Below are 23,205 nucleotides of genomic sequence, written 5' to 3'. Positions count from 1 at the left end.
CAAATCCAAGGACTTAGCAATTATTACACCCGTCATGTTAGCAATAAGGGTCCTTGGACGTTTACCAACTTTTAGATAAACAAGTACATCCATCCTATAGATAAGTGGTACATCATTCATCATTCACTCCCCAGCCGGTTTGGGAGGAAAAAGGTGCTACCTGTGCCACCAACATTGCCTCGCTTAAGGTCTTCAGACCATCATAACTCTAGAAGTGAAACAGAACAAGGTCTTAAAAAAAAAAAAATATTAGTCAGGATGAGATTGGTACAATGCTCTGGGTGATGCTCTGTTTGTGTTGAGAAAGGAATGTACTCTGAATAATTAGAAAAGGTTCCACTGACAATGTTAAAGGAATGTACTCTGAATAATTAGAAAAGATAAGGTGGACACCTGAAGGAGACAAGGAGACCATCAAGTTAGGAAATCATTGAACAAAGAAAATTGAAAGGTCTACTCCACCTAGATCCCACCTACTGTGAATGGAATGATTGGGTGTCAAAATCAAATGAGTATGTATGTAAAGATGTAGTAACCTCTGGGTGGAAAAACTGTATAAAATACCTAACTTTTCACTGAAAACTTCAGAGCTAGTTCGTTCAGTGCAAATTGGCTAGCTCCCCAACATTGCACGAAATAAATATGTTTGCTGCTTAAAGACAAAATTTGTCTCTGAGAAGTTACTCTGTGCCATTTTGGCATTAGAAGGATACATTCAGCACAACCTAGAAGAAGCTTCCGCTGCCTACATTTCTTCTCCAGTGAAAGAGGACAAGGGAACAAAGGTGGTGGGTGGTCTTCATACACTGTACTGTGGGGGAGGTGCTTAGAGACTGCTCATGAGAGGGCTAAGGAAACCCATGAATTCTGAAAGGAACAATGGTCAATATATATATATAAAGATCTTGTTTCCATCTATTTGTTCAGCAGTTGATACTTTAAAAGGATATTCAGTGATCTGAGAAATTCTGTGTCATGCACTGCAGGGGGCTCGGAGAATTACATCTCAAGCCCTGCATCCTAGAGAGAAGTGCTAGTTCTGTGCTTGCAGTTTAGCACTTTTCCTGAAAGGGACAAGTTGTGACATGATGGACTTGATGCTGTATTCCTGGGTGTTTCTTGGCGCACACCAGGTTTAGAAGTAAGTCACTGTTCTCCTCTGATTGTAGCCCATGCTGAAGGGTGGTATTTTTTTATTTCTTTTTAGTTTCTTGTACAGGTATGGATAGCTCATATCCCTGAGTCCTTGTACTCAGAAACAGGTGTTACAACCTGATAAACTGAAGTGTTCTCTGTTTTTTTTGAAGCAATACAAGCAATACGGACTAAAATAGAAATTAATTTAATTTTCTTTTAAAATTGATTTAATTTTCTTTTAAAATCCATTTAAAAGCTTGCTCTTTTTAAATAGAATCTAAGATGAACATTTGTTTCATTTTGTATCTGCAGATACTGGTCTGGATGAATAGTTACTGGTGGTTTCTGTTAAGCATAACATACTAGAAAGATGAATAGGTTGTTTTAAATTTTATTTTTAATGTATGTCATGAAAAGTAAAAATGGAAGGAAGTTATATACAAAGGTATACACCAAAAACTTGCAGAATAATGTGGCCTTTTGATAGAATTCATTGTTTGAGAGCTAAAAATTCTCAGATTAAAATGCTTGTCAATCAGTGGATTGTTGTGAGGTTTTTTTGGTGGGTTTTATTATTTTTTTTTCCTCTGAAGAAGTGGTACAAATGTTTTGTATGCTGTTTCCTTGGAATTTGGCTGAATGAGAGTGTGGAAGCCAAATGTATAAAATGTTTTTATTATAATGAACTCTGCTACTGTCATCTGTATATGTTGTTTAGGATTAGGTGTGGTTGTGCTTGGAAAAAAAAGTATTAAGTTTCCAGCACAATGAAGCACAAATAAAGAATTCTTAACTGAAGATTAAATTAATGTTATTCAATGCTAATAGACTTTTTTTTAGCAGCGTCAATCAATAAACAAGGCATTTCAATATGCAAACATTCAAATGAAAATATTCACGGCATGTAAAAGGAAGGATAGAAGAATACGGGGAAAAAAAGGCTAGTTTGTGGTGAAAGCAACGTATATATTTTTTGACCACTTAACAGTGGGGTTTTTTTTGGTTTGTTTTGCTTGTTGTAGAAATTATCTATGCAGTAGTTGAGGCTTTGGGTTCTCGTGGTTTTGGTGGGGTTTTTTTGTTGGTTTTTTTTTTTTTTGGTGCATGGGAAGAAGAGTTGGGGTAAAGGGAATTGTTTTTGTTTTTGAAGTATGCATGCATCTGATTATAAAACATGAAAAAATCTTCAGTATCTGGAATTTCAAAGTATTGTTTCTGCTTTTTCGTATTTAACTCTTCATTTTCTTCAAGAAAACATAGGAATTTGATGTATATGAAGAGAATTTTTCTGTCCAGCACTGTTCTGGACTGGACTTCAGTGCTTCATATTTTGAAGACAAATGCATTTAATTGGATATTTATCGATCATATATTTGTTTGTCTTAGCATTGTTTGATTCTTTTTTTCTCTTTTCACTACTACATTCCTTTTTTGCTTCTGCGGTTTTAAATATTCCTCCAGCTTCTGCCAAATTTCTGAGCACTTGGACCTCTTGGCCATTCTTATGTTGCTCAAATGTCTTCATGGACTTGTGTATTTTTACCATTTCCAGTCATAGCCCTTGGTCTTTTGCAGATTATTTCTTTTTCTTGTTAATGTTGGATTTACATGGGAAGCCTGTGAAAGGATGTTTAAATGAATTTAGCTGACCTTGACATTTCCCTGCCCACTGAGATCTGCCCAGTTTTCTTTCGATCTGCATCTCTGTACCTCCTATCACATAGTCTTTTTAGCTCTATTTATTCACTTTACTGGGAAATTTACTTTATTTCAATTTTAATGTTTCAAAATGCTTTTTTTTTCCTCTGGAGACAAGTTATTGTGTCCCACTTCTGTAGAAAAGAATAAACCACGTAATGGTCTTGTACATCAGAAATCAGTCTTTCTCAGTAACTGCTAACAGCTTAAAATATATGATTTAACCTTTTTTCTTCATCACTTTTTAGGCTTAATGTTCCTTTGTATCTGACTGTTCAGATTCATTGGTATTCATGGTTATCGAGTTAAGCTGGCTAGTTTAAGACCCTTTCTGTCAGTTTACAAGGATATATTTGGCTTATCTTTACTAAAGTCCCATTTCTCTTATAGTCTCCAGACATCATGATCTTTATCATCTATTCTGGCTTTCTTATGTTAGCAGAGTTATCAGCATATCAAAAAAGTTGCTGTAGGCCCATCCTGAAAACTCTGCAGCAATGACAGTGCTTTCCCAGAACCACTGTGCAAAGCCTTAGGGATGCGGCCCTAGGGAACCCACGTACCTACCTCCTTGCCTTAATCCTTTATTAAAATCAAATGGGGCAAGGACTTCACTCGGTATTAGTACTCTTAACTTTTTGAACCAGAAACACTCCGTTGTATCACCATAATAATTTTAAAAGGGGTTCCTGGCTGACTGCAGCCCAGAGGCCATCTCATACTATGCAATGATTATATGCTTTCTTTAAATCTGCTGTGTACTCTGATCTTATTTCTTTATCTCTCTTTCATTATCAGCTATGTGATTTGACATATTTGAAACACTGTGGGCCTATCTTCACTTACTACTTCATTTATTTAAAAATAATTAGATAGGAAAGTAACTAACACTGTTAACAGCCTAGGATTTTTAAAAGAATGCTATGCTGCAATGGAATTTTTTCTTTCCCTTAGCTTTTTACCTTACATAAATTTTTTAGTTAAGCCAGAGATTGCTAACACAGTTATGCTTAAACATCACAAAAATTTTTAAGTCGATAACTTCTCAGTGTACCACATCTTCGTAGGACTGAATGTTGTTTGGAAAACAAGAAATGTAAGTTAAGGTTCCAGCAAAACGTAACAGCTTGCAGACAATAAAAAGTAAACCTTAAGCAAGTAATAAAGGGATTGATGTAGGTTGTCTTCTCTGTATGTTGCTTCTTCCCAAAATACTATAGGCTTACCAAGCTAGCCTCAGTGTAGCAGCTCTTCTTGTTTGCCTTTGCCATAGCAGCGTGGATTGCCAGGCTGGCACTAGGCGGGGAGTCTGCACTGCTGCTTTGCTGGTGGGCACTGATGGTTCCTTCTTGAGTCTTGCTTTGTCTGATGGAATGATATTTTGGGATCATCAGTAGACAAGATACTTGGGTACAATAATTTTTATTTAAAAACCTACATTTGTAATAATGGAGACCAGTTACAAAAATACAGAACTACAAGTTGTTTTAACATTATACCGTATGATAATGAATCTCGTTACCAGCTCCAGTGTCTTATCTAGCTTTTGAGTTTTGTCAGTGACCTGAATATTCTGAGAGCTATGCTTTCTCTGTTCCTGTATTTAAAGGAAATCTCTAGACCAGGCTGTTAAGAACCTTCTCTAACCAGGGATAATGTAGCTTGATTGTAGCTTTCTTTTTGGATGATCCTTGTTCTCCTAGCTTTTACCATACGTTGTCCAGTGGTATTACTCTTTCTCATCTTCCCCAAGTTTCTTGAAATTTTTTGTAATGCCTTTCTTAATTAGATTGTGGTGTTGGCTTTAGGCTTTAAGTGCTGTCCCCTACCTGCAGCCTTCTTAAGGCAGAATGCCTTTGCAAAATGTGTGTGTAAATATTGCCAGCTCCTTACATTTATAACGTTTGTTACTATCTTTCATAAGGTCAGATCTATTTTCATTGCCTGTGGTGTTGGTGTGTATAGCTGAGTTAGTGTAAGATCCACTTACAGCTGGAGGAGACACAGAAGCACTTTAAGGGTGTGTTTCATTTATTCTAGATGTCTGCTTGGAGAGTGACTGACTTCATCCTTAAGCTGCATTGCCTAGGAGGCTGGCTTAGGTATCTACCTTATGTCTATTTTTAGATAGATTCTCTGTATGATAAAAGGTTAATCTCAAGACAGTAGGTTCAGAGAGCGCAGCCTTCACTTGATAGTTTTAAACTTTAGGGCAGCCCATTGCATGAGTGCTTGGTTTAGATTAGGTTCAGCTTTATCCCAGGCAATAGGGAGGTAAATAAGAGAAGAATACAAAGTATTTTCTAAGGTGCTGGAATATGAATTTCCTGAGAAAAATGTATGGGTGAGAGAGATTCTTTTTACAGAGAGAAAATCTCTTTACAGAAGCTTGACATTTAAACCTGATCTGTCAGAGAACAGTCATGAACATGAAATCCAAATGTCACTTCTGTGCTTGCATAGGTTTGTTTCTTTATATTGTAGGTATCCACAGCTGTAAAATATCTAATTGTATTTACTATAGCAGTAAAGTTTGGGTTTTATTAATTTTTATTATTGTAAAGAATGCCAATCAAAGTAAGGAAATCACTGGAGTGACTACTGAAGTGTAACTGTCAAAATCAGAATTCAAACTGACGCAGGTGCAAAGCACTTTCTGGAATTAATGCTGAACATTCTCACTGATCTTAGTTGGACTTGCATGGTTAAGGCACTATATATACTGGTCAGTCTGGTTCATAGATTTACACAAGCCTGGGTATTTGATATAATTTTTTTTCTTTTTGATCACAATATACCCCAGTATTTTCTTTACTATCAGTATAATTTTGGAAAGCAGTGATTACTACTCGTTTATCCTGGGTGATTTACAGAACTTTCTTTGGCAAGAATGGCATAAATTGAAATCTTCCTTTAGGCACCTCGGTGAGCAGTCTCTTTAATTCTTCATTTCCCTGGAACTGCAGTGCAACTTCCTGAAGTCCAGGTGCAAAAGCTAAAGCTGAGACCGACAGGCTGACCAAATCATAACGCTATCCATGTGTCTTGCTCGCTTGCTAGTAATTCCCAAATCTGAATATCTATGAATAGTTTGTTTTAGGTAATAAGAAATATTAATCTGTAAAGGAACCTCTGAGATGCAAATAGACTGTGCTGAATAAATAACAGTTATTATTCATTAAAATGCAAATGCAGATAGGCATTTAGAGACACTTTAGTTAGTCAAATTAAATAGAAGACAGAATATCAGTAATTAGACACTTATAAGATGCATATAATATATTACCACGATTGTTGGACACAGGCATCATAAAGCTCTGTGTTTTCTCTTCAGCTTTATGCTGCAGCCTCACAACAATTTTTTCTCTAATGCTTATTTAAAGTATTTGGGTGCCACAGCTTGTACTCAGATTTTGTTAGGTGTGTTCTAAAGATGACTTTTTCTATGGCAGTAAATTTTAGCTGTATGTAAATTTGCACTCACTTTAATGATTCCTGTAGTTAAATCCCTGGACGTTTATCAAAAAGCCTACTCTTAGTTTACGGAGCATGGTGGATTGGCACATTTTAGTTTAGCACTGAATGAGGGTGTATTTTCCAGGTTTACATATGTTTTATACCTTCCGTTCAGTGCACAAGAAAACTATTAAGTCCTCTACACACAGATGTCAGTCAAAAAACTAAGAAAAGTGACAATGAATACTATAGAGGGCTCATTTGAAGTAAGTGCTCAGGAGGGCAGTGCTCAGCATAAGGATGATTTGTAGCAACTCTGGGTTTGAGTGCTGTCGTGAAACGTGAATTAAACAGCAAAGTGTACCGGGACTTTTGTGACATGGACACAATTGTACTGTGTTGTTATTAATTTTTAAGTGTCCTTTGAGATCATAAATTTGCAGGAATCTGCTAATGGCTCTGTGATAACAGAGATTGCACTTAGTCTAATATTATTGTTACAAGACTGCTTCATTAAGCCATATCTGTGTGTATGTATACACATAGATAATTAATGCTAAGTATGACCACATGACAACATTTAACCCTTCATTATCTCTGTAGTTAGATCTTAAAATGATCAAGTAATGTAAAAATAATTGTAGGTAATGTTAATTAGTAGTCTGTTGAATCCCTCAAATCTAGAAAGAAATTGGATGCAAACAGAAATTGAGTGATGGTACCCTGTCTACTAATAACCATATCTTAAAGCAAATTTCTTTTAGTTATTATTGAGAACATGATTTTTTTACATTTGAAAACTAATTTACTTACTTTTTTAGTGAGCTTAAGTGACTGATTTCCATGATCTGTAGAAGAGCTGGTTTTGAACTTTTCTTCTTGTGGAATATTATTGTGAAATTTAATCATTTAAGATCCTTTTGTAAGTACTATGAAATAGAATCTAGTAAGAATGAATTGCTTTTTATTCATTTCTGTTTGCCGTATGATAGCACCAAAATGGAAGATAATTTTAATGTCATTAGAATTAATTAACATATATTTGGCAAATATAAATTATGGTCCAAGTCCTCGGTGAATTTCAAATTACATTCAAATTGCAATGCAATCAGTGGTATTTTACGGAGTACAATCTCCAAGACTTTTTCCATTTGTGTCAGTCCCTGAAGTATAATGTGAAAGAATCATTAGGTAAAGTCACACAGGAATTGTTTTGCTCTTTTCTGAAGCCAGGCATTCAGTGGCATCAAAACCAGATACAAAGCAGACTAGATAGTGATCTGGAATTGTAATGATGCAAGGAAATGAAAAGGTCTGAGAATTAAATATTTCATATCTTCATTCTGGTTAAGTATAGCCAAGGCAGAGGGAAAGGAGAATCACAATGTAATGCTGTGTATAAATGCTACAGCAGAAGTTGGATGATTGCCCTTTTCCTTTATGTATATTGACCCTTAAAGTAATTGGGATGGTGATTCTAAATTTTCACACTGGTGTCACTCACTCTTTGCCCTTCTGCCAGCTGTAAATGTCTCCAAATAACAAAGAAGGTGGCAGAACACATTTTTCCTATGGGGAAGTATTTTATTTATTTTCTTTAAACAATTAGGCAAAGGGTACAGTGTGCTGTAAATGACAGAAATGGAAATTCTCTGCATAGTGGCAGAAGTGAAGTAATATCACTATGGAGGCTAGAAAAGAAAATCTCCGCTCCCTTCCCATGTGCAGAACAGTGATCTTATAGCATTCCCTTTATTATACCTTTTTACTCATTTGCCTAAAACCTTCACCCATCTCCCTGCTGTCTGTTATTATTTGTCCCTGTTAAGATGGACTGCTATCTCTACCAAATAGAATATTTCATAATGGATTTTTTAAAATTTACACTATTTTTCATTTTAATGTCATTTAAAGATGCTTAGATATGGCAGTAGTTATGTCCCTATAAAAGCCTGCTTGGGGCCAAGAAGTCACAGACTGTGTAAATAAATATAAAGAATACCTTCCATTGCCAAAGTGTTTATAGCCGTGGTGGGAATTCTGTGATTTAAATTTATTTATTTAATGTAAGCCTCTTTGTAAAATTGGTATCTCTGAGCTTATTATTATTCTGTTCTGATTTATCTGTGGCTTACAAAATGTACAGTTGTAAAAATATTCGTTCTTCCTGTGTTACAATAAAAGTGTATTTGCAGATAGGACTATTAGATACATGTAAATGTTGGAAAAGACAATGAGGAGAGAAAAGATCCAAAGTGGATTTGGACTACTAGCACATTCGAGACGCATAATTTCAAGACAGGGTTACATATGCAAAATTAAGAGTTTAAGATTTGCCTTTATACTTCAGTTTGAATTTAATTGCATAAATGATTCTTTCAATGAGCTTGTAAGGTCTGTCATATATAACTTTTTCCTGTTCAGTTGATTGATTCACCCCCCACCCCCCTTTATATGATGTGCGTTACAGATCAGGTTTCCAAAAGCCTGGAAACTTCTCACATAGTATGCCCAAATGTAATGAAAAAATTTCCAACTCTGTTATAACCAAAAGAGGAAAAAGCAAAAGTGAGCTATCAAAAATGCTCTGTGTGTGTGTGCACACGCTCTGGTCATATTTTACATTAGAAAATTATAATTTCTGTGACGTGGGGCTAGCTATCTGAAAATTAATTGCTTGAACTGCATGTATTCATACAGTTCAACTCTACAGAAGTTGTAAACATTAGGTAGTAATCTGGGACTATTTAATGGATCTACATAGAAATTACAGAATGCAAAACCGTGCCATTCATAGTATTATAACAGTTGTGATTGAATGAGGTGTTATAAAATCTTTTCAAAGCTGAAATGTGTATAGGGCGTGGAAAAAATCTGTATGGAAAAGAACTCCCTAGCCGTGACCATTTGTTTTGGAAATGAGCAGATATAGATCAAACAAACATTGAAAGATGATGTTCTTATTGAATGTGAGGTTTATGAAATGATGATTAAAAAATAAAGCTCAAATAAACCCCAGTGAAAATAGTGCTAGTTTTACATTTTATCAGCTGTCAGTAAAATAACATAATTATTTTTGTAGTTTACAGGAAATTTGATATAAAACAATGACAAAGCTAATGAGCACAACTAGAAAGAAACGCTTCTACTTATGCTTAGCCGAACCTTTTGCCAAGGAATGATAAAAATGGATCATATGGTGAAAAAGAGGTCATCACATCAAGGCTACTTAAAAAAAAAAAAAGTTTGAGGAAGATCCCGTTTTCCTGGGGTTTGTATCTTCTAGTAACTGAAATTACTACACTGATTGGAAAATCATCTGTTTAGGGCCCTCTTTAAAACATTAATTTTAACTCATGATCTTCTATGTATTGGAACAATAAATGGAGATACTTCTGGCATTCTAATTTTAGTAGTCAGGTTTCTGTTTGCAAGTCAAATAACAGGATTCATATTCTTGGTTATAAGTTTCGGGTGCTGGATTGGTGTCATGATGCTTCCTTGTACAATCTGTTGCAGATTCTTGCGGTAAATGGCAGCAAATGACAGCTCTTCACTGCATATGCATTGCTTCTGAATGCTGTTTGTGGCACCTCTTTATTAGTGGAAGGCTCAGAATAAGTTGTGTGTGTGTGTTTTTTTCTTTTTTGTTTGTTTGTTTGTTTTTCTTTTAAGAAATGTGGCAGGAAGAGGGAGAACATCTACAACAACTGTCTGTTGCATTCTATCAGAGCTGCACTTTTAGTCATAAGGGTTGAAACTGAGTCACCAGAACATGTGTTGTTCTGCTTTTGCAGAGGATACTTCTCTTTTTTTTTTTTTTTTTTTTTTTTTTTTTTTTTTTAAATACTGCTGCCATGCAAGGCTTGATAGACCAAAGGCCTTAGGGTTGAAGTCTGAAGCATTTCAGCTTCAAACTTAGGAAGGGAGAAGAAAATGAACTTTGTCTTGTTGATATTTATTTCACATCTATCAAATTGGAAAAAGCCAGAAAGAGTTCCAGTCTCTAAATATTAACTATATCTCATTCCTTAAATGTAAATTCATTTATTTTGAAATGTCAAGAATAGGCAATCCACCCTCTAGCAGAAACTAGTTTGTATGGTAAGGACTTGTCAGGATTTTACTATAATTCATTCTTGAGGCTGTAAAGATTTGCGTCAAGCTGAAAGCTGAATGTGAAATATCAGGCTCGTAATAAAGTTAATTTATCAAAGTTGGCTGAAATTTGCTTTATTTGAAACAGTTCAGAGGTTCAACCAAAAAGAACTTTGTTCCTTTTGACCATTCTGCTCTGTGCATTACTCAGGTTAACTTGTTTGTATTATAGTAAGCTGTTTTGTGGTGCTTGTATGAAACTCTTGGGGTGTTTAAATTGCTGCCTCTTTTTTTTTTTTTTTTTTTTTTTTTTTTGGGGGGGGGGGGGGGATGGGGACGGGACATTAACATGTGGGTGAGATTTAACCCCTGTTGCCTCATCTGAATATCTGTATATCAGAGTTCCTAATTGTGCCCATAGAGCTTGATCTAAAATGCCCTGAATTAGAGTAGATGTGTGTCATGGTTTAACCCTGGTGGGCAGCTCTGCCCCACGCAGCTGCTCACTCACTGCCCCAGGGAGGGACAGAAGCAGAAGGGCAACAGTTAGAGAACTCATGGGTTGACATAAAGACAGTTTAGTAAGTGAAGCAAAAGCCATGCACACAAGCAAAGCAAAGCAAGGAATTCATTGCCCACTTCCTACTGGCAGGCAGGTGCTCAGCCATCCCCAGGAAAGCCGGGCTCCATCATGCAGAATGGTTACTCGGGAAGAGAAATGCCATCACCCCAAATGTCTCCCCCTCCTCCACCTTACCCCAGCTGTTACTGCTAAGCACAATGATGTATGGTATGGAATACCCCTTTGGCTAGTTTGGGTCATCTGTCCTGGCCCTGTCCCCTCCCAACTTTTTGTGCACCCCCAGCCTAATTGCTGGTGGGATGGGTGAGAAACAGAGAAGGGCTCTATGCTGTGTGAGCACCGTTCAGCAATAGCTAAAACATCCCTGCGTTATCAAAGTTTTTTTCATCTCAGATCCAAAACATAGTCCGATATGAGCTGCTGTGAAGAAAATTAACCCTATCCCAGCCAAAAACAGTACAGTCTGTTAGTTCAAAGAAGTCTAAAAGCCCAGGAAGATCAACTTCCACTTCCTTGTATTACTGAGAGAGATTTACTGCTGAGTGGAGGCACCTAACTCATATTGTCAATAAAATAAAATACACAAAAGGATTTTTCACTCTGTTTTATAATAGGCTTCTTGCTCCAAGTCCCCAACTTGGGCAGTGGTGGCATACTGCTATACAGACCAGCATTGCTTTTTAATACTAGAGAGCTTTATATTTTCAGCTTTCCTCATGAAGAAAAAATGAAAACGATTTTGGAATGTGGGATTTCAAATAACATAGTCTTACTATCATAAAGGTGCAAAGAACAATTGTCTGTTACTGGAGTTCTTTTACAGTAGTCAATATAAAACCATAATGTTGCAGCTTAAATGTGGAAACACTTTGTACAATAAGATCTAGATAACACTTAAACTTCTTTACATGAAGTCTTGGCTACATAAAAGTTTTCTGACCCTTTTTTTTTTTTTTTAACAGTACAAGCTAAAACAGGGTAGGAAGATCTCAAATGAAATTAGGTATAATTCTAGAATTTTCTTAATGTAGGCAAACATGGATACAACTAATGAAAAAGTGGTCCTTATTGCGGTCCACGTTCTTGTAATAAACTTGTTATGCTCTTCTGTGTCCTTCGGAAGACAGGAGAGGGAGGTTATACTAGCAATAAGGCTGAGGATTTCCCTGAACTCCAAAAAGGGACATAGAGAAACTAGAGCAGAAGAGAATGTGTAACGGTTATGACTTTCTGTTTAGCTGGCATATTACTTCTAGTTAAGGAAACTTGGAGGGCGTGATTGTATAAATGCAGAATCATTCTGCCTGTCCTGTTCATTACTTGGTGCTGATGTGCTCAATATATTGGATGATGTTTATATCAATTGGTTGTCTGGGCCAATTAATTTGTCAAAAAGTTGAACTTTTTTTATAAGCCTCTGTAAAAATTTAATCATTGGATAGTAATGGCTGACAGGTAACTGTATTTACTTTTTATTTATTTATTTTTTTAATAGCTTCAGGGTGAAAATAAAAATCTCTTTCAATTTATTTGGAAAAGTACAGGCAGGACTAAGCCATGATTCAGTGGAATGTCCTCTTAAATTAGAACTTTGAGATGGATGGAAGTTATGTGATCAGATAGCAAAACTGGAAAAAAAAGCAAGGAAGGAGAAAAGGTTCAAAACAGATGCCTGGCAGCAATTTTTCACAGAATCAAAAAAATGCATGGAATGACCTTCCAGACATGATTATACTATGGAGAGTTAAATACTGGGCTATTCAGGGAGATTGGAAGACATCCAGGGACATGTGAGGCATGGTACACTTTGAAATGAGGGAGCCATTACAATATGCTTATCAGCATATGGTTTTGGATATACAGAGATATTAATGCTGAATTTACTATTGGTTGTACATAGTATAGATCATTGCAACACAGTGTCCATTAGTATCCTCTCCTTAATGAATTATCGAGGGAACTCGTATAGGGAATTGGTTGGAATTCTGCCTTCTGACTTTTCATTTGCTTATTTATAGGTTTCTTCTGAATTTGCTGCACAGAAGTTACCTGCCCCCGTGGTATTGCTCTAGCACTGTGTGGAATCATGGCAGTTGTGAAGTCCCTTGCCAGCAGTGGAGAATGATTGTTTACTCTGGCAGAAAGGTATCCTTAGTTTCTACTACTTAAAAATTTTTAAACATGGAGGAATTCCATGTGGAATATTAGTTTGTCTCTTTCCTGTCAACGCTTTGATACTTCTTACAGAAAATGTAAAACTTCTTTTAAATTGATAGCAATTATCTTTGCTTAACTGAGACATGATTTACAGAGAGTCACAATCTGCGTAAAGCAATTCTATAAGTAGAGTAAGAAAGCAGACATGATTCTTATGTGGAGAACGGTAAACTGCGGTTTGTCTAAATTAAATGTATGGAGTTTCAGGTTTATATTTTTGTTCCAGTTATAAATATGTGTGAGTAAAGAAAATTGTCTCTAGGTGATAATAACTAACTGCTGTTGTGCACTTAGGTTGTCATTCAAGGAAAAAAATGATTTTGAAACTCTATGGTTTGTCATAAGTGAATCTATATTTGAGTAAATTGGCTTTGACTAAAAAAGTAACTGCGGTAGCAGAAAAATGTTGTTTTCTTCTGCAGCTTATGTATATGTATAGTTTGAGCAGAATCCTACGGTGATCGAAGTTGGAAAGATTCTTTCATCTCCTGGTCAGGAATTATTATTTTCTCTAAAATAGCATTATTTTTAGTCAATTTGTGATCTTTGGGGACAAAGCCAGGAGCTTTTGTGGAGCCACTATTTTGATAGAGTCGGTAGTCTAAGGTAACAGTTTTGTATGAATTATATTTCAGTGAGTGAAAACCCAATCAAGTCACTTTTACATACTCTGTTCTAATTGATGTGCTTTGCCACTGTAATTTACAGATCTGACATCACAATAACTCAGACAATTCATATTCATAATCAGAAGGCTACAAATTTTTTTTCCAAATTATTTGGTTTAATATAACAATTACTGGACAAAATTCTATGGAAATTACAAGAACTATGGGACAAAAAGTCCCTCAGAAGGTAAGTATGGCTACATTATTGACAAACTACTAAAAAAAAATTAAGTCTTCTCAAACATCCTTAACAATGGTTTTATATAAATCAGGGGTCCTCAAACTACGGCCCGCGGGCCGGATACGGCCCCCCAGGGTCCTCAATCCGGCCCCCGGTATTTACAGACCCCCCCGCCGGGGGTTGTGGGGGGAAACCAAGCAGCCGCAGATGACTGCCTGCCACTGCATCCGCGCGCCGGCCCCCTGGTTAAAAGGTTTGAGGACCCCTGGTATAAACTATACGAAATATGCAGTGCATACAATGGTGTAGCTGTTACATTATTGACAGGTAGTTGTCCTAACAGACAAATGCCATTCCAAATTCATACCAGTAAATCCTGCAAAATATTGCAGACATCAAAATATTTGCTTATTGTCCTACATAAATCATATATCAGGCATGCTGTTATAGATGCTTTTAAACTTCAGTTTTCCTTTTTTTTTTTTTTTTTTTTAATTTTGGAAATTAGAACTAAACCCAAAGTAAAATGTTGATAATGGTTGCATGCGAGCAATTGAAGATTAAGTACAACCAGAACATTCAGGTATTATAATGAGAAAAGGGATGAGTGGTAGCCTTTTTGGTCACTATATTGTATGAAAATAATTGGTTCATTAGCATAATTACATTCTTGTTCATGATATCAAGGTCAAACAAAATAATAGTAGCAGTAAAGGGATGTCATTTTACTGATTCTGACAGATATTAATTGAGGAATAATATTTTGGTGGTGCTCAAAAGACAAGTGAATATCAAACCCAGAAGACCTTCCCTGTATTTCATATTTTTCACTATTTGTGCTGGGAATTCCAAGTTCAGCCATGGACTAGGAAAGGGTGGAAGGTTTCATCTCCTTCTTTTCCATTTTACTTCTTAAAAAATGCTGTTTTCAAGATAATGTTACAGTGAAATGTATACATTTTTAGTTGTAGCTTAAAAGTTCAGCTTTTTTAACAGAGAAATGTGTTTTCTGTTAAACATTTACATTTTGAAATGTTGAACTCTGCATAAATTATTCTGTTTCTAACAATTTTTCCTTGGTCATTAATGAAAGTCATTAATGGTTTCAGCAAATGAGTTTTGGCTGTTTCTGTGTCTTACTCCTAAAATCTTTAATAATGAGGAGTTGCTTATTTTGTTCAGTGGTAAAAAAGAAATGGTTTAAAAAACTTATGCCAGTGGAAAATGGAGATTATAAAATGAGTTTGACATGGGTTCTAAACCCAATAGAAGATTAACTGGACAGTGTTGGTGAATGTTCAAAGGCATTTTGCGTAGTCCATTGTAGAGGAATGAAGCTTGGTTAATTAACATTGATAATATACAGTTGTGGGCTAGCCTCGGACGGTGGGGGGGAGCAGCCAAGGAAGAGATGAGGAAGAAGCAGAGAGATGAGAGAACATGCACCCTGGGTGAGGAGAAGGCAGCAGAGGGACCGACATGAAGAGTATGCTGGTATGAGATGGTAAAAGACCTTGTTGTAGTGTGATAGTTTGGAGAGTGCTGCGACAGTCCGTACTACCAGCTCAACTTACTAATAGAGAAGACGTATATTAAAAGAAATATGTTGAATAAACTGTTGCTTTACACAATCCCTGGCAAGGTAACAGCATATGAATTATAAAGCCAAAACTTTACCAGCTGAATAAACACGAGAATGTTTTGTTTTTTATGCAAAACTGTTGAGGTATTTAGGAAATATTTCTTCCTAAGTTCTCCAACAACTCATTTTGCTTTATCTAATTAAATTTTCTATCTGTTAAGTAAACATTCTTGGATATAGGTTTGAAATGACAGTAAGGTTAAAATTTGAGCATTCAGTGTGTGTTTTAAATTACAAAAGCTATGAATTTTTCCTGAGCGTAATTGGCTGATCTTAGTTAGCTAAAGCTTCATAAAAATGTCATCTTGATGGGCATACGGAACTTGAAAACACCATCTGAACACTTGGCAAATGTAAATGTGAGTTTCAAAACATATCGGAAAGGAAACAGTTTCTGGTTAATGAGATAAAGTTCTAGATCATTCACCCACACATCTGCCCTCAGCTGATGTTTTGCAATGAAGGGAGTGCAGTGGGAGGGGGCTGGGGGCACCCAGCTGCCTCGGGTGTCCTGCGCTGCTCCCGGCTCCGGCCAGCGCAGCGGCTGCCTGCTGGCTGGCTTTTAGAAAACTGTTTTGGCTGTTTGGACTATGGCTGTAACAATGTGACTAAGTGCTGTAATCTTAGCCTTTAAAAGAGGGAGCAGTGTTTGCTGCAGGTGACTCTGAAAATGAGTTGGATGTGTTTTACAGTGGTGGTAGCACATATGTTTTCCCTATGTTATGAAAGAGATAATTTTTCATTGTGCTGCAGAGCACAACGTCTTAAAACCAGTATGGATCATACTGTATGAAGCTGTTTGAACGTGGTTATGCTAAATATTTGGACTTTGACACTGTGAGGGCTTTTTTGTTTGTTTTTATCCTGTGGGTGGGTGGTGGCGTGTAAATGAGAGGAAAAATGTTGTTTTCTCAGACCACCCAAAGAAAAATGTAAAAATGACTGAAATAGCTGGATGTTTCTGTTAATATATGTGCTAGTGCTTGGTTAAAATTATGCCACTTTAACAGATTTAAGTTTTGAACTGTCAAAAAGAAAGTGTTTGGGTTCCAGCTGCTAGTTAAGCTCTATCGCCTTTTCCCCAGTATTGGCTCCGCTGGCAGCATCTGTATTCTGGAGGGATGGTTGACTTGGCAGTCTTGGATTAACTCTTGGACTTGATCTTAAAGGTCTTTTCCAACCTAAATGACTTTATGAATCTATGACCTAATCTGTCTTTTATCCTCTCTAGCTGCCCCTATAATGGAATGTACGTGTCTATACCTACCGCAGTGGTTGTGGCTCCGTCTCCCACTGCAGGAAGACAGCATTACTGAATCATATCTGCTACACCTAGCATTAGAACTTCAAGTTTGGAGTGGAAATGGAATTTCACCTAAAGTTTGCATGATTTCTAGGAAAGGAGAAGAAAGGGAATCTTGGGATTTTATTGTTGTATTGCTTTATTTTGCTTTTGCCTTTTTAATTTATTCTATTTTTATATTTTTATTAGTTTCTCTTATTTATTCTCTGTGAGCCTGTGGCAGCTGGTGTTGCCCTTGCACAGATTTGATTGGCATGACTTTTGGCAACAGGCTGCATCAATTCTCACTGCAAATATCTGTTTGCTACGTGCCCAGCAGCTAACCCTGCTCTCCAGCTTCTCAGTCAAGAAGAGTATCTCGTATTCACCTGTTAATCAGTGTAATCTGTTACTGGTCTTCTCCCATCAGTCCTGTGCCTTCACCCTGCTGACTTGTATTCCTGCTTTACCCCTGTCTATCAGGTGCCGTGGGACCTGGGAGCCCTCCCAGCTTCCTATGCATCCCATTATTTTTTAGTAGCTGTAAGGAAGAATTATATAGTGATCCATAGACATGTCTGTGAGATGCATTTAATGGATGGCCAGGCTGTCAAATATTTGAAAGTGATGTAGGAGGAATGTTACTTAGCAGTTTGAATAAGTGTCTGAAAGCTGGGATTTGCAGTAGGTGTTGAGGTTCTGAACTTGCTCATGCGGCAGCTGCCTGCCTGCAAGAGCTCTGGAACCAGAAATTAAACTGTGGCATGGCTATGCTTGTAAAAATGTCAATATTTGCCTGCTGAGTTGATGACAACTTTTAGTTTTGCTTGTAAAATGTTCCCTAATTAACCGCTATCATGTGCCTCTTCATGGGATTTAAATGTTTAATTTTTCAGAAAGAAAGGAAGAAATATTTCTCAGCGAACTGGGAGGAATTGGCAGCTGTGCCCAAACTCTTTGATATTGCTGAATCAGTTATTGAACTGAAATAGAGTGTCAGATTAAGGTTTATAAGAGTTGCATGATAATTTCTTTTCCTTCTTATTGGTGTGACGTGTGTGTGATGTGTATGTGATGTGCAGCTCCGCTGCATCTTTACTCTGTGTTTTATGTGTGTATAAATATGCTGTTTGAGCTAAATCACATGTCCTTTGTCCTCACAATCCTTTGTGAGCAATGCAATTAAATGGCTCATGAAAAGTGGTATACTAGCAAAATTTTGTTTAGGACAGTGTTTTAAACATTTTAAATAGTATATCTTAGGCCTATACTGTGGCAACATAGAAAGTTTATGCGGAAAACCATTATTATTAAAAGTATACAGCTACTGTAATATGTGGGCTAATTGTATGCTACTCTTACCCCCCTTAAGAACTTTTTGTGTATATACACACCTACTTTGGGTAAGAGGGTAACTTTTAGGATGTTAAGTACTGTCAAATATGAGTTAGTAGCTGAATTTTGGCACCAAAACTGGTATAGACCATTAGTTCATGCTATGATAGGCTTCTGATGCTTCTAAAATAGTGGTTTTTTCTATTTTTTTGATAGGTGCCTTATCTTTGCTCTAAAGTGAAAAATAGAGATGGTTGGAAAAGATCTCAGTTGGAATCATTTTCATTAAAAGGAGGAAAGTCTTAATGGGGATGGCAGAACTCCTGGTATAGAGTTGTTCCTGCCAGATACAAGAAAGTATTATAGTGAGAATTTCATGGATAATACATTTAGATGAATAGGACCTTTTTATAACAGCTTTAAAACAGGACTTTGGAAATCAGGGAATGGGCAAAATCAAACCTGGTACTTTGCTTCCTTCATCCGTATAAGTAAGATTTCAGCCTTCTAATGCATGATAGCCTGTCCGATAGGGAAAGGAGCTTCCACGCGCCTGGTGCTACTTGACGCAGCAACCAGCAAGGCTGCCTTTTCAGTAGCAATGCCTCTTAATGAGTAAATTGGTGCTTCTCATTATTCTGTTTCTTACTCTTCATTGCATGCATACTATTTTGAGAACATGCTGATGTAATAGTAATAATTATTTTTCCAGTCTGTGATGGATATATTGTAAACTATCTGGCCTGGCTGAAAAATAGTGTTGAAACTCGGAAGTTGTTTCCAAGAATGTGTAATGTCTTGCACACTTTTTGACTTATTAATTAAGATCTTAATCTTCCTTTTCTTGGAAATGTGTCTGGATTAGTTAGTGATGTAAACACAGTAAAAGAATTTTGTAGCTCATTTTCTATGTAAAAAATTTTAGGCCAAGAATGATTTTTGATTCATTACATTTGGACCACTTTCTGTGTTATGAATAACATTTTTGGATACAAAGTGACTTCTCAGAAATACTGTAAAATGAGAAAAGCTTAAGGGCAAGTTGTGCCATTAGTGAGTGATGATACTTTTATCTGGCAGTTCGGTCAGCTTGAATAATGCAAGGTTTATGTGATTTATTACCTTGCAATGCTGAAATAGTCTACCAATACAAACGTTTCCATTAAAAAAGAAAGGGAACTTACTAAATGGAAAAGATAATGTTTTATAATTTTTTTCTTGGTTTTCTATTCTTGTGCCCTGCAGCTCTAGTGCAGCTTCTGTAAGTGTGAATGCAAATACCAGCTTGCTTAATGGCGTAATTAGAGACAGTGGAGGAAAGTTATGCAATGGATACTTACTAAGTGTAAAACATATTCAAGCCATACCAAATGATATATTAAACTGTGGAATTGTCTCCTGAGGATGGGAAAACATTGCCTACCACTTCTTGAATAAATCTTTTCTAAAATTGGATGTGAGAAAAAAACAACCACAAACCCTTTCTTAGTTCTGCAGATTCTGATTTTTTTTTGTTTGTTTTACTTGAGTAGGATAACTTAATATTTTCCCCTGTTATTAATCTAGATTCCCTATGTAGTTAAAAATCAATGTCTTGAAATCCTGGCTGTCAGCTGCATTATCAGGAAGACCATTATGGAAAAACAGTTTTCAGGAAAATTGCTTTGTCTTCAGATTATGTCCAGCATTGCTCTGTACAGCTTTGTGTAGATCATCCTGAATGTAATTGAGGACAGAATCCAAGGACGTAGTTCATTGTGCGGTTTAACGGGGGAAACAAAACCTGCACATTTGACATGTTCAGAAATCCTTGATTAGCTAATTGAAGACTTTTGTTTTCAAAATTATAGACTTTTGAAACTAGACTTTATTTGTCTTTTTAAACCTAGTATGCAACATTCTGGAACAGCTTCCAATACACTAGGCTTTTCAAATTTTTCCAGTGGTGTAGTATTCGGGCAATTCATTAGAATTGTTTTTATATAGTAACGAAGTGTAAAATTTAAGTGTAATTAGCAGTATAAGCATAGTTATAAGCTGACTTATAAATATATAGAATTCAATGCATGTTTGAAAAGAGATTTCTTTTGTTTTAAAGAAAGGAGCATAAGCTGGCTTTGCTATTAGAAGAAATGTATATGGGACTACAACCTCATGCATGTTTTAAATGAATTTAAAGTTTGGAGAAAATGTAGTTTAAACAAAGTTTACAAAATTTTTTGGGTGATCAAGTATTGGGTTATGGTACTGGAAGATTTGGAAGGCATGCTCTGATGGCATATGACACTTTGTCTTTTTGCAGCTCATACCAGATCGTTTTAGGTAGGGTCCAGTTTGTTCCAGTCCTGAACTACCAATGCCAGTATCACTCAGTCCTTCTCCTCCTTCCTGTCCCCAAACCTGTCTCTTTTCTAAAATCTTCTCTTCTGATTCCTTAGCTAACATTCTAGTCTAAAAAATTTATTTCCATGCCCTGCCATCCATCATGTGCCCTTATAGAGATGGTGTTGGGAACACAGGGAGGCTGCTCTGCATCTACCTTGCAGTGCGAAAAGTAATTGCCAGCAAAGTCTGTGCTTGGGCTGTTGTAGTGATACTTCTTCTGCTGGAAGGATCGCACCTGCATAATTGGGTCTCACACACAAGGTGGGCTGTAATTGATGTAATGAAATCAGTGCTCTCCATTTACTGTCTCTTCTGGGAATTGCATGACTTGAGATTCTTAAACCTTTATTATAATTCCAAGTGTTCTTTTCTTGTTCTGAGTAGGTCAAGAGGTATATCTCTGATGCCAGACAATCTCTATTTGCTAAACTTTGAACTCTTCTAGCTTGAAAGAATATCATGATAGTCCTTCTTAGGGCATTCATTGTCAGTTATTTATTTTTAAAATTGTGGGTGTTGTGTTTTTTGGGATGTGTTTGTTTGAACTAACTTCTTGTTATTCAGCACTCCTTAAAAAGAATCCATGCAAAACAAGCACAAAATCATTACCTCAAGCATAATCCTGAGGAATATGTTTGGCTGTAGAATAACTAGACTGAATTAGCAATAATCAACTAAAATGCGGTCTTTCAATGGAAATTGTTAATACCGAGCCCAGGCATTACTCCAATAAACTAGATGTTTAAGGCTTACATTTTAATTGCAAAGCCTTCTGTATATATTACAGAAACATTCCAAAAGTAATCCTTTTTTTTTTATGGAATCTCTAATAACTTTAGTTACTCTAGGAAAAATAGGCCTTTGGTTATCTTTTCCTTTTGGAGGGTGGGGTGAGAGAGTGCAAACACTTGTTAGTTTTTTCAGTATTGATGCACTTCTTGCTCTGTTTCATGTGTATTTCTTCTCTGTCTCATGAGAAACTGTGGGTTTTGTGTGCTCTGCGTCACGAACACAGAAAGAAAGTCTTTGTTTCTTAAAAAAAAAAAAAAAAAAGTAGTCTTCACCAATCTTTTCTTTTGGAAGTATTTCTTGCTTATCTAAGCTTATTTATCGAACTGATTCCTCCGTTACAACATAATTGCTAGTTAAGGTGTTAAATGAGTCTTAAATGATGTGGTTCACTGTTCTGACTTGACAGTTTTGCTAGATTTACTTGTTTGTTTATTTTCTTCCGCTTTTCCCTGGAGTTTGGCTCAGGTGTTCTTCACGAGTGGAACTAAACTTGTTTTGAAAATTTGTTACAAGAATATTATTTCTGATGTACAAAATCTCATTTCATAAAAGAGTGAAAGATACCTCCATTCCAACAGTAGTGATTCACAAAGACGTGTTACTGCTAATCCAGAGTTATGAACTGCGTCTACATCTCCTCTGGTGTTATTTCAGCTGGACATACTTCTTAAAACTTTGTTATACTGTGATTATTGCATGCACATCCAAAATCCGGTTGGTACATATATTTTGGCTTAAGGTATAGATATTTAATGAGTACCTAATTGCGACCATTTTTAGTCATGTGTAGTATTAGATACTGTAGTTGAAATGTTCCAACAGTGGAAATTTTTTTCTCATGTCCTTTTTTATCATTATTTTTTTACCTTTAGGCCTTTACAGAGCTGAGTAGCTCATGGACAGCATGGAGCCAGGGGTTACCATGTACCTGGAGGTAGTGCTTGCCCTGGGCTGCACAAGGGGCACAGCTCCCCCGCAGCACACGGGCGCTGCTCGTGCTACCACCATGTTCTGATCTCTGGGGGGGGGCCAGAAGCACCTGCCTCTGCACTGCCTGGCTTTTTGTCCTACAAACTTCCTAAGACCCTTGTGAATCATACTCTTAAAAAATTACATGAAAATATTGTCAGCTTGGGTCTATCATATCGAAGGTTTAAAGGTTTGAGGTTTTTTTAGTTCTTTTTGTGTTTCTACCTCGTCTCTGAAATCCGCATGCTTCTTCACAGGATTGACTGCTAACACTCCAAAACATCAAGCAACTTCAACTCTGTCAGTCTTCGAACTAACTCAGAATATGATGGCTCCCCCCAGCCCCCCGCCCCAAACTGAAGTATCTTCAATCTTTTTAATGTGTTCCTTCACCATAGCAGCTGAACACATATGAAAAAGCCGAGAGTTGTACGGGATAACAGTTGAATGCTTATAGTAATAATAATGAAACAAATATATTTTTGCTCAATTGAAGTATTGCTCCATTGCTCCATTGAAGTATATTGGCTGACACTTCCTGTGTACCTCATCTTTATATATGTTGTGTATGCCCTCTAAAGTACTTTAAGGTTATCTGATAGAGATGAGTGTAGCAAACAGCCAGGCTTTGACAAGACATGTGAGGAAGTCCCTGGTGAAATTCTAAACAGAAGTTTAGCAACCCACATTAGCAATACAAATGTGAAGAAAAATGCATCAGCTGAATTAAAAAATTAGTAATGGTCACATTGCAAAAAGAAA

General features: G+C 36.5%; 1 protein-coding gene across 1 annotated transcript in view; it reads left to right on the top strand.

Moving 5' to 3' along the window:
- Positions 1-23,205, top strand: part of THSD7A (thrombospondin type 1 domain containing 7A) — a 282,093-nt gene that overhangs the window by 27,641 nt on the left and 231,247 nt on the right. Inside the window, exon 2 of the mRNA XM_080383081.1 lies at positions 12,991-13,117. The gene's annotated coding sequence lies outside the window, so the exon portion shown is untranslated. The remainder of the gene's footprint in view (positions 1-12,990; positions 13,118-23,205) is intronic.

The sequence above is a fragment of the Falco punctatus genome (genome assembly GCF_963210335.1).
Source record: "Falco punctatus genome assembly, chromosome: 4".
NCBI lineage: Eukaryota > Metazoa > Chordata > Aves > Falconiformes > Falconidae > Falco > Falco punctatus.
This window is presented reverse-complemented; position numbering and strand designations above follow the sequence as displayed.